Source organism: Mus pahari, chromosome 9 (genome assembly GCF_900095145.1).
Source record: "Mus pahari chromosome 9, PAHARI_EIJ_v1.1, whole genome shotgun sequence".
Taxonomy (NCBI): Eukaryota; Metazoa; Chordata; class Mammalia; order Rodentia; family Muridae; genus Mus; species Mus pahari.
The window spans coordinates 35,088,229-35,097,784 of NC_034598.1; the positions used below are offsets into that span (position 1 = coordinate 35,088,229).

The window sequence follows — 9,556 nt, forward strand, 5'->3', positions numbered from 1 at the left end:
GAGGAGGAGGAGGAGGAGGAGGAGGAGGAGGAGGGAGGGAGGAGAAAAGACAAGAAAAGAAAAACAAAACTAAAATTAAAGGAAAATTCAACCTTAATTTTTGATTATAGTTTCATTTTGTAATGAAAATTACTCCTTTTAAAAAAGAAATCAGGCTAGCAAGATGGCTCCACCCGTGACTGTGCTTGCCACCAAGCCTGATGGAGTGGTTTGAGTGAGAATGGCCCTGTAGGCCCGTATTTGAATACTTGGTTCCACAATTGATTGAACTGTTTGGGAAGGACTAGGAGGTGTGGCCTTGTTGGAGGAAGTGTGCCAGTGGGGGTGTGGGCTTTGAGGTTTCAAAAGCCCTCACCATCCTCTCCCCCTCCCCCTCCCCCCACCTCTGCCTCATGCTTGTGGACTGAAATGTAAGTTCTCTGCCTGCCTGAGAGCTTACCTCTTCCTGTTCCTGTCCTCCTTGGTGTGATAGTTTGGGGCTCATCCTCTAAAACCGTAAACCCCCAACGGACTCTTTCTTCTATAAATTGCATTGGTTGTGGAGTCTCAGCACAGCAATTTAAAAGTAGTAACTAAGATACCTGAGTTGAATCTCTGGGACCCACATGGTAGAAGGACACAACCAACTACCACAAGTTGTCCTCTGACCTCCATACATACATTGTGGTGTGCACATAGCTATGCACAGATATGCTGTATTCTCTAGAGTTCTTTAGAGTTACAGAACTTATGAAATGTCTCTATATATTAAGGGAATAAATTGTGATGACTTACAGTCTGTAGTCCAACTAACCCAGAAGGGGAGGGGACATGGGAGGGGCATGAACAGAAGAACAGGGCAGCGTTCCCTGTGTGCACAGCAAGACCCCATGGAGTCCCTCAGGGGAGGGGTGATGTACAAAAGAGGATCTTTAGAGTCTAGGGTCTACACTTTCAAGGAGCCAGAATTTAAAAGGAGTTTGAGAAATTCCATACATGTTGATTAGAGAAGGAAGTCTACGTAAATACAGATTCGGGAGCAGCAAAAGATAATTTGCTATCCTGTGTCATCTTAGTTATGGTTTTACCGCTGTGAACAGACACCATGACCAAGGCAACTCTTTTTCGAGACAGGGTTTCCTCTGTATAGCCCTAGCTCTCCTGGTACCAAGGCAACTCTTATAAGGACAACATTTAATTGGGGCTGGCTTACAGGTTCAGAGATGCAGTCCATGATCATCAAGGCAGCATTCAGGCAGGCATGATGCAGGAGGAGCTGGGAGTTCTACCTCTTGTTCCAAAGGCAAATAGGAGAAGTCTGGCTCCCATGTGGTTAAGAGTGGGGTCTCAGAGCCCACCCGCACAGTGACACACTTTTTCTAACAAGACCACACCTCCCAATAGTGCCACTCCCTGGGGTATGCAGTCTTCATTTTCAAAGTAGGACTAGAGGTAAACGGTGGCAGCAGTATCAAAGTCTTAGAAACGAATGTCTAGGTTTACCCTTGACCTATAAAACCAGAAGCCATGTGTGTAGGCCACTCCACTTGTCTGTGTACACATTAAGCTTTGGGAAGCATGTCCCCAGGACCCATCGTTGGCACTGTGGATTGATCGAACACTAGAACTAAAGAGTTAGCGTGGCAGTGGTTGATGTTTTCATCACTGGCCCCTGTGGGCATGGCGTGGACTGGACACCGGGGCTCATTAAATCATATTGTACAGCCATAAAGTTTGAGAACCAGGAGAGAATGTGACTTCAGTAGATGTGAGGAGGTAAAACCTCCAGTGTGTACTGGGCTCAAAACAAAATGAAAAGCAAGCAAACAAACAAACAAAAAGACCTGAGTACTTCCATAGGACTCTAAACTGACTCTCAGGTCAGCACCTGAGCCTTTGCTGGATCTGGAGCCGTGTTCTGTAAGAATCATTAAACATGTTTCTTAAAGTGACAATGAATTAGTATGAGAGTATCTGTGGTACTCTTTCTACACTCTCACTTTTTACTTTCTGAAGCCCATGCCTAGCCCACAGGTTTCTTAAGTTCTTTCTGTTAGCTGTGTTCCCAGAGCTCCAGATTCCATTTCTGAAATGTCATCGTTGAGCCTGTCCACAACATCCCGTCCATCAGAGGGCGGTCTCACCTCAGGTCGTTTTCTAGCAGTTGCTTAGCCAAGGTCCAGGTCCTCTCTGCAATGCTGTTCTTGGTAGGAAATGTTTTGTTTAGCATTGTTAAACCCATGGGGTTGGGACCAACATTCTGGCCACCTAAGAACAAGAAAGATTTGAAGGGTGACTACTGCTTTTTAAAAATAGCAGGATATAATTAATCCAATTTTAAAAAGCTGTAAAAAAAAATGGGGCTGGAGAGATGGCTCAGCTGACTGCTCTTCTGAAAGTCCTGAGTTCAAATCCCAGCAACCACATGGTGGCTGATCATGAGATCTGACACCCTGTCTGGTGCTGTCTGAAGACAGCTACAGTGTACTTAGATATAATTTATTAGATATAATAAATAAATCTTTATATTTAAAAAAAGCTGTAAAAACTACCTACTTTGTCTAGAAAGTCAATATCGGCTTATATTGAGAAGAGACAGGCTTTGTTTTGTTTTATAATACAAAATTAACTTGGGACATTAGCTTGGTTATTAGAAAATGTAAAGAAATGGGTGAGAGTTCACCCATCCTGTCTCACATTTGTAGAAACTTACTAGACCTTATTAAACTTGTCATAGAAGAGGTGGGTTAAAATCTCACATCCCAAGGAAACTGGGAGACTCAAGGGCAAGTTTAGATGATACTGCTTCGAGTTCACCCAGAATGGGGAAGGTGACCAAGATTGAGCCACCTAAGCAGCCTGGTGCCTGGAAGGTTTGGACTTAGTGACAGCAACCAAGGTGTGAAAATCCTGATTGACAGGGTTTGCCCACCCTCTGTAATTGGATCTACTGAAGTGAGTCACTTTCTGTCCTTGGAGGAGCACAAGTGTTGAAATCTCAGAGGAGTGGGTACTTTGGTGTTCTTGGCTTCGGTCTCTGGTGACCTGGGGCAGGGAGGTCAGTGGTTTAAACACACACACACACACACACACACACACACACACACACACACACACAGAGAGTCAGACCCGTAACAGGAGACCAGGGGAAGAGCGAACGGTTCCAGGTTGTTTAACCAGGGTAGGGGTGACCTGGGTGATCCATCCAAAGAGGAAGAAACATGTCTGAATAAACAACCTGAAGGTCACTAGGACGCCTCAGTCCCTGCCCCTGGCATAAGCAGGGTTCTAAAGGTTCTCTGTGAGCTTCAGGAAAGACTTGGCTGTGACTAAACAGGTTTGGGTTTTGTTTTTTTTTTTTCCTTTCTTATAATCATTATTCCTGCCTCGAGGTGGAATTCTGGTCCGTCAGCTTCCGGACCTGAAGGAGAAGGCGAGACTCTTATGAAGCGAGGAGAGCAGGGGGCAAAACTTGTCTTCTTGGGGTACAGACCAAGGGGCTACAAACAGCCTGAGTCCTGAGGAGCCCTGTATTGTCCCAGTTGCAGGGACGGGATACTCCCCAACTCATCCTTGAAAGCCACAAGCTCAGGAAGGTGGTGTGATACTCCCAGAATCACTGGCCAATAGTGCTCATTTCTGGACGTTTTCTTGGATCCCCCAGGGCCTGGTCCCCTGAGGTACTTTCCAAGAACGCCCTATTAACAAGTCGAGCGAGGGTCCTCAGTCTCTGAGCCCTTGACAGTGAAGAGCAAAGACGTCCTTGGCCAGTTCTGCTTTTATATATAGAAGGCCAGAGCCGTGTCTCAGTTAGTGAAATACTTGCCCAGTATGCAGGGATCCCAGGTTTTAGACCCCAGCCCCACAGACCCTAGTTACTGTGGCAGAGGCAAGGTGATCAGGGTTGAAGGTCATCCAAGGTTACACAGCCAGTTCAAGGCCATCGTGGGCTACAAGAGACCCTGTCTCCAAAAAAAAGATAAAAATAAAGTAAAAAGCAGACAATGAACACTAAACTCACCACCTACTATTTGCTTCCCTCTCTGCAGGACCACGTGGTCGTACTGCCAGTATTGAGAAACTCAGCAGAGATCAGCAGGAAGGAAAATAGTCACCTCTAAGAGCGGAGTGTGGGTCGGCTGCTTCCACATGTCAGTGACATGACTTTTTTTTTTTAACACAGAAGGAAAGCGAAAATCACATTTTTTTTCTTTCATTTAGCATGAGCCAATCTACAAAGCATGGAAACTCACGTTCATTCCCGGCACGGACATGAGCACTGAGCAAGTGCAGTGTACGATACAGGAAGCCATGTTCTTCAGACCCCGGTCTCAAGTAATTTAGTGTCATTTTCAATTAAGACAGGCAAAATAACACCTGTGTCACCCAGGAGGAGGTGCAGCAGAGGATGGAACGATCAAATCAAGAAGACACACTAAAATTACTAAATCCACAACAGCTCGCCTTATTTTTCTCGGACCCAAACTAACTGTCAGGGTATAAACACTGTTTGTTTCTTTTTTTTTTTTTTTTAAAGAAAAAATAATAATAATAAAAAATCAATAGTTTTGCTGTAAATAATAACACTGTAAATTCTAACAGAAGAAACTACAATAAAGAATTATAAGGCACCTGCCTCATGGAACACAAAGATATCACAAATGCATCCAAGGATGGGCGTCCCAAGTGACTTCACCCTGGACAAAGATGGGGATCCGGCGCTCACAGGACTCTCTCACTGATTCTTGTATATTAGCAATTATGATGTTTGTACACGCAAAACTGCTAGCTTGATTTTAAAAAAAAATTGCAAATCTTTAAAAAAGGAAAAAAAAAACCTGCTGCAAATTTAAATAATTCCCCAAATGAGGAATTCTGTAGTTCTGTGAAAAAAAATTTTTTTTCTTCAGAATATTAATATTTTGATGCATGCATATCACCTTATTTTGATTAAACCTTTTCCAATTTTGCAAACACTACAGTCTCCTGCAACACGGGAGATTTTATCTGTAAACACAAAGCCCTTCATCTAATATTTATTGCTATTGCCAATTTTTCAATGAAATGACCAAAAATGGAAAAAAAAAATACAACTATACAGTAGTTTGCTTGGGGGTGGGGGGAGGGGCGCTGTTAGTGCTTACAGGGGGGAAATGCTTGCCACTATAGAAGTGGATGGTGCTCACAAGAGGCCCCAGTTGTGGGCATTTAAACAAATGGACTGACCGGAAACCCATATCTAGCAGGATAGAAGCGCACTGTTAAAAAAAAAAAAAAAAAAAAAAAAAAAGGACAAAAAAAAATAGATCGCTGTATTGTGTACTGGCTCTGAGATGTAGACCCCTTTCAAGCCAATCACTAGTAACTACCCCAGCAGTGTCCCCACTAGGTTAGCGGGGCTGCCGCGTGTTTAGAGCACTTTTCTTTGGGTTTGGTGAGGTTCCTTCGTTCACTATCTTAACTTGAAATCCACCTCCACAGACACCTAGCTCTAAATGAGATGTATAAGAAAAGCAGACGCTGGATAACCTAGTCGATTATTTAAGCATATAAAATAAACTGTGTTCAACTCTTCACCTACTTGGGTTCTACAGTGTCCTTGTATCCTCTGGCAGAACCTAGCTGTCTAATCCCCTAATCACAGGGGCCCTGTCTGTGCCTCCGGTCACTAAAGCCATACTCTGGAACGTTCCACTCTCTCCCGAAAACACCCACCTTGCATAAACTCTGTGCATTTTGTGGGGGAGCTGAGAATTTAAAGATGAAGTAATCTTCATCTATTTAGGCTCTTCTGCCCCATAGAAGTAGTTGGGATTTATATGGTCAATGTGTCAAGAAGTTATGCTGTTCCCAGGGAGCATCTATTTTTTTCCCCCAGGAAGCATTGGTTGAGGTTTTGTGTCATTAGTTTGGGGGTCTTGTCATCCCTGTTCTTGAGACGGTCTCAAAATGTCTGCTTAGTTTCTTAACTGACATCTGTCGTCAGAGCTTACAGATTGAGAAATTTTACTAATAACTCGAGATTTTTTTTTTTTATTATTTTACCAGTTTATTTTGGTACTGGTCATCATGCGTGCTAAAAGACGTGAACTACCACTAAGCAGTACCCCCGGCATCCCCTGGATAGTTCTGAGACAGGGCCTCACTAGCAGGTCCAAGCTGGCCTTGACCTTCCGAGCTTTCTGCCCTGTTGACTTGGAGGGGGCTGTAAGGCCACCACACTGAACAGGACCTCTCTTGAGATGCAACCTCTGGCAACAGCAGACGGCTGTTCCAGAAGATGCTGTAGGTGTGACCTCTGCTCTCTCCAGCTACATTGGTGATCCCCATCATCCTAGCCTTATTTATTTCTTACCTAACCCTGATAGGCACTTGGAGTTTGGGGCCCCCTGATTTCATAACTCAGAGTTCAAAGATGTCATGCCTTCGACTCAACTTTTACCCACAGCCCACAGCCAGGCATGGCACGTGAGGGGTGGTATCTGTCAGCATCCCTACACTTCAAGTCCACACTATAAGATTCTAAATACATTCCATTCATTGACTCAGTCCTTACACCACTGTGTGAGTTAGGTACTATCTTTGATGTAACAGGCCCCATATAGTATTAATGAGTGCTTAATATCATTCAAGGCTGTTATTGCCTGTCCCATGGGATGAATAGTCTCCAGAACACCAGGCAGAAGACAAGTGACAGAGAAGAGCCCATTAGGTCCAGAGAAGTGCTTTAAATAAACAAAGAGGCGGAGAGTACATTTGCATGTCATTTGCATGATGTCTGTATCTACACCCCCACCCCCTGCCAATCAGAAATATCTAAAGGACAAGCTGCCATGCCTGAAAGGTTTTTTTTTTAAAAAGTCCCCAAAGCTGCTACATAACTAACCACAGAATGTAAGGATGTTAATGTATCATTTAAGAGCTATGAATGCCAGACCCTCTGGCCTTGCTAGAGATTATTCAGATCTAGAAACTCATTAGGGGAAATGGGGTTATGTTACATGCCTGGAAATGTGACTTCAGGAACAGGTTGAGGGGTTTGGATGACACCAAAGCCATGACTTTACCCAGAAGTCTCTGAAGTACGATAGATTTTATTTACACCTCTAACTTCTGTATATACCACACCGAAACGAGACATAATGTTTGTATTTCTAGTAGAGTCTGACCTGCCAGCTCATTCAAATGTATTAAGATTTTTCTTTGACATTTTTGTAAAGAGAGAGAGAGAACTGTGACTGATAAAATCCTGAGATTTACCACTTCTCCTTTTTACATTTTTACCGATTTGTTAACATGAAAGGGTTGCTTCTAGAAGGGACTCTCTTTACTGGCCACTCAAGCAGCAGAGCTGGCTCTCTCACGCTGGTATCCCAGCATCCCACCATGTTCTTCTTAGCGTCACCTTGGGGCGCCATACAATGGAGGTTTCTCTCCATGGTTAATAAACATCGATGGAAAAGTGGTTTGCTTGACTTTCTTCAAAGCCTCCCGCTCACATTTGACCATGAGGAGCCCAGAAAAAAGCCACAGGAACAGCAACTGTAGAACTTCGTGCCTCGTCCAGGGGGATCTGGGTATTTGTTGGCCAGGCAACTGGCATATGAAAAGGTATACCATTTCCTAACCAGGTGGCATTGCTTTTGGGGCATGAAGAGATGGTTGAATCACTGAAGGGTCAACATTTCCAAGGTTGGTATCTAAGGCACATTTTTTTTTAAAAGTTCATTTATTAAGAGACAAAAGGCCTGGTGTGTCTATTTTTATTGGTTCCCCGTTCCCTAAAACAAAAATTACAGAGTGGATACTGACAAGCCAGATAACCATTCATTCATTCATTCATTAGTTCGTTCATTCAAAGACAGAGTCTTAAGGAGCCCAGGCTGGCCTTGAACTTGCTGTGTAGCCAAAGATGGCTTTGAACTTCTGAGTCTATTGCTTCTACCTCCTGAATGCTCCGTTATAGAAAACCACTGCACGCAGTTTATCCAGTGCTGTGGGTAGAACCCGAGGTTTCATACCTGTTAATGTAAGCAAGCTGTATCCCCAGCACACTTGTTTATTTAATAGAATCAAGTGCTAGGTGGTTCAAGAGAGAAAATGACATTTAACATCCCTTACAGTTGCATGCCTGTACTCTTACAAAAGAGCCCTGAATCTTCTATTCCCCATGCTTCCTGGGTCAACACTTCGTTCCTCTCTGTAGGTCGTTCTGGTAGATCTCACCTGTTCCATGGCAGAGCAGGTGTTAACATGTTCATAGGATCCTGAGGGTAATGAGAAGCAAGGATGAAGGGATACACAGGAGAAGCAAGAACAGCTGGAGCCTTTTCTCTGGGCCCACCAGGGAACCACTTTGCTGTTCTCTTAAATTGTAGCACAGCACCGAGATGGAGGATGACCTTTTGGGCTTTCTGGAGACTAGTCCTCGGAAAAAACTGTGTGGTCCTTGAAGGAAGGACACTCATAGTGCAGTGCCTACCCATACCTGTACCTCCTGACACTGTAACTGACACTAAAGTGGGTGTCCTTCCTCACCAAGAAAATAGGCTGTGAAGTGCAGCATACATCCTGAAACCCGCAACAGCCTGACTACCCCTTACTTGACATCGCTAAGTGCTTGCCGGGTTGCTAAGCAACAAAGGGTCCAGAAATTGCATCCGGGACTTCTTTGGGCCGCTGTTAACCTGCAGAGGTATTTGGACTACATGAAGTTTGAACTGAAGGGCAACATTTGGAAGAAACAAACTAGATGGATAGACGGATGGATGGATAGAGCGAGCTTTTACATTAAAAAAAAAAATCTGAATTCCCTTTAAAATCTGAGATGTGAACATGCCATTTCTGGCATGTGTTTGGCTTATCCACCCCTCCATCTCCACCCCCCTTTCTCCTGTTTCTTCTAAAACCCAACCTATTTTATCCATTTCCATTCCCGGTCTCCACTTACCGTGGTAGAAGGAAAGGAAGGTAAATTGAGGCTGTCCTGCTTCCATTTTTTAAAGTCCTCCTTTTGAGCAAGCTCAGCATCTCCATCATTATCCCATGATGGAATGAAGAAACGGGTCAACAAGAAAAGAAAGGCCTACCCTACCATTCGGTTTTCCAAGCCTGTCTTACCCCCACTTCCGGTGAGCACCGTTACCCAGCGGCCCATCTGAGAATGGGAAGCATCACTTCCCTTCCCACAACCTTCAAGGTGGAGAGGACAGAAACGTCATGAAATATAAACCCTAGAAAACATGAAAACCCATCTTCAGCCACCCAGCCTGGTGCATGCTGGAAACGTCATGAAATATAAACCCTAGAAAACATGAAAACCCATCTTCAGCCACCCATGCCTGGTGCATGCTGGATAAAGGGGAAGGCAGTGTGAGGTAGCGCTTGGCCCTGTAGCCTTGGAGCTGTTCTTTCAAGCCACACTCGCTAATCAGAATGAAGTGGGATTGAAAAAGACTTACAAAGAGCATTTCAGTGTAAACTTAAAAGCATTTTTAAAGTTATTTAACTCGACGGGTGTGGTGGCACACGCCTTTAATCCCAGCACTCGGGAGGCAGAGGCAGGCGGATTTCTGAA

At 44.2% G+C, this 9,556-nt stretch overlaps 1 protein-coding gene across 24 annotated transcripts in view; it reads left to right on the plus strand.

Annotated features, from left to right (window-relative positions):
* Positions 1–7,606, plus strand: part of Ank3 (ankyrin 3) — a 484,298-nt gene extending 476,692 nt beyond the window's left edge. For all 24 annotated transcript variants that reach the window (XM_021205641.2, XM_021205642.2, XM_021205643.2 and 21 more), the window contains one exon: positions 4,029–7,606. The gene's annotated coding sequence lies outside the window, so the exon portion shown is untranslated. The remainder of the gene's footprint in view (positions 1–4,028) is intronic.
* Positions 7,607–9,556: the final 1,950 nt, after the last annotated feature.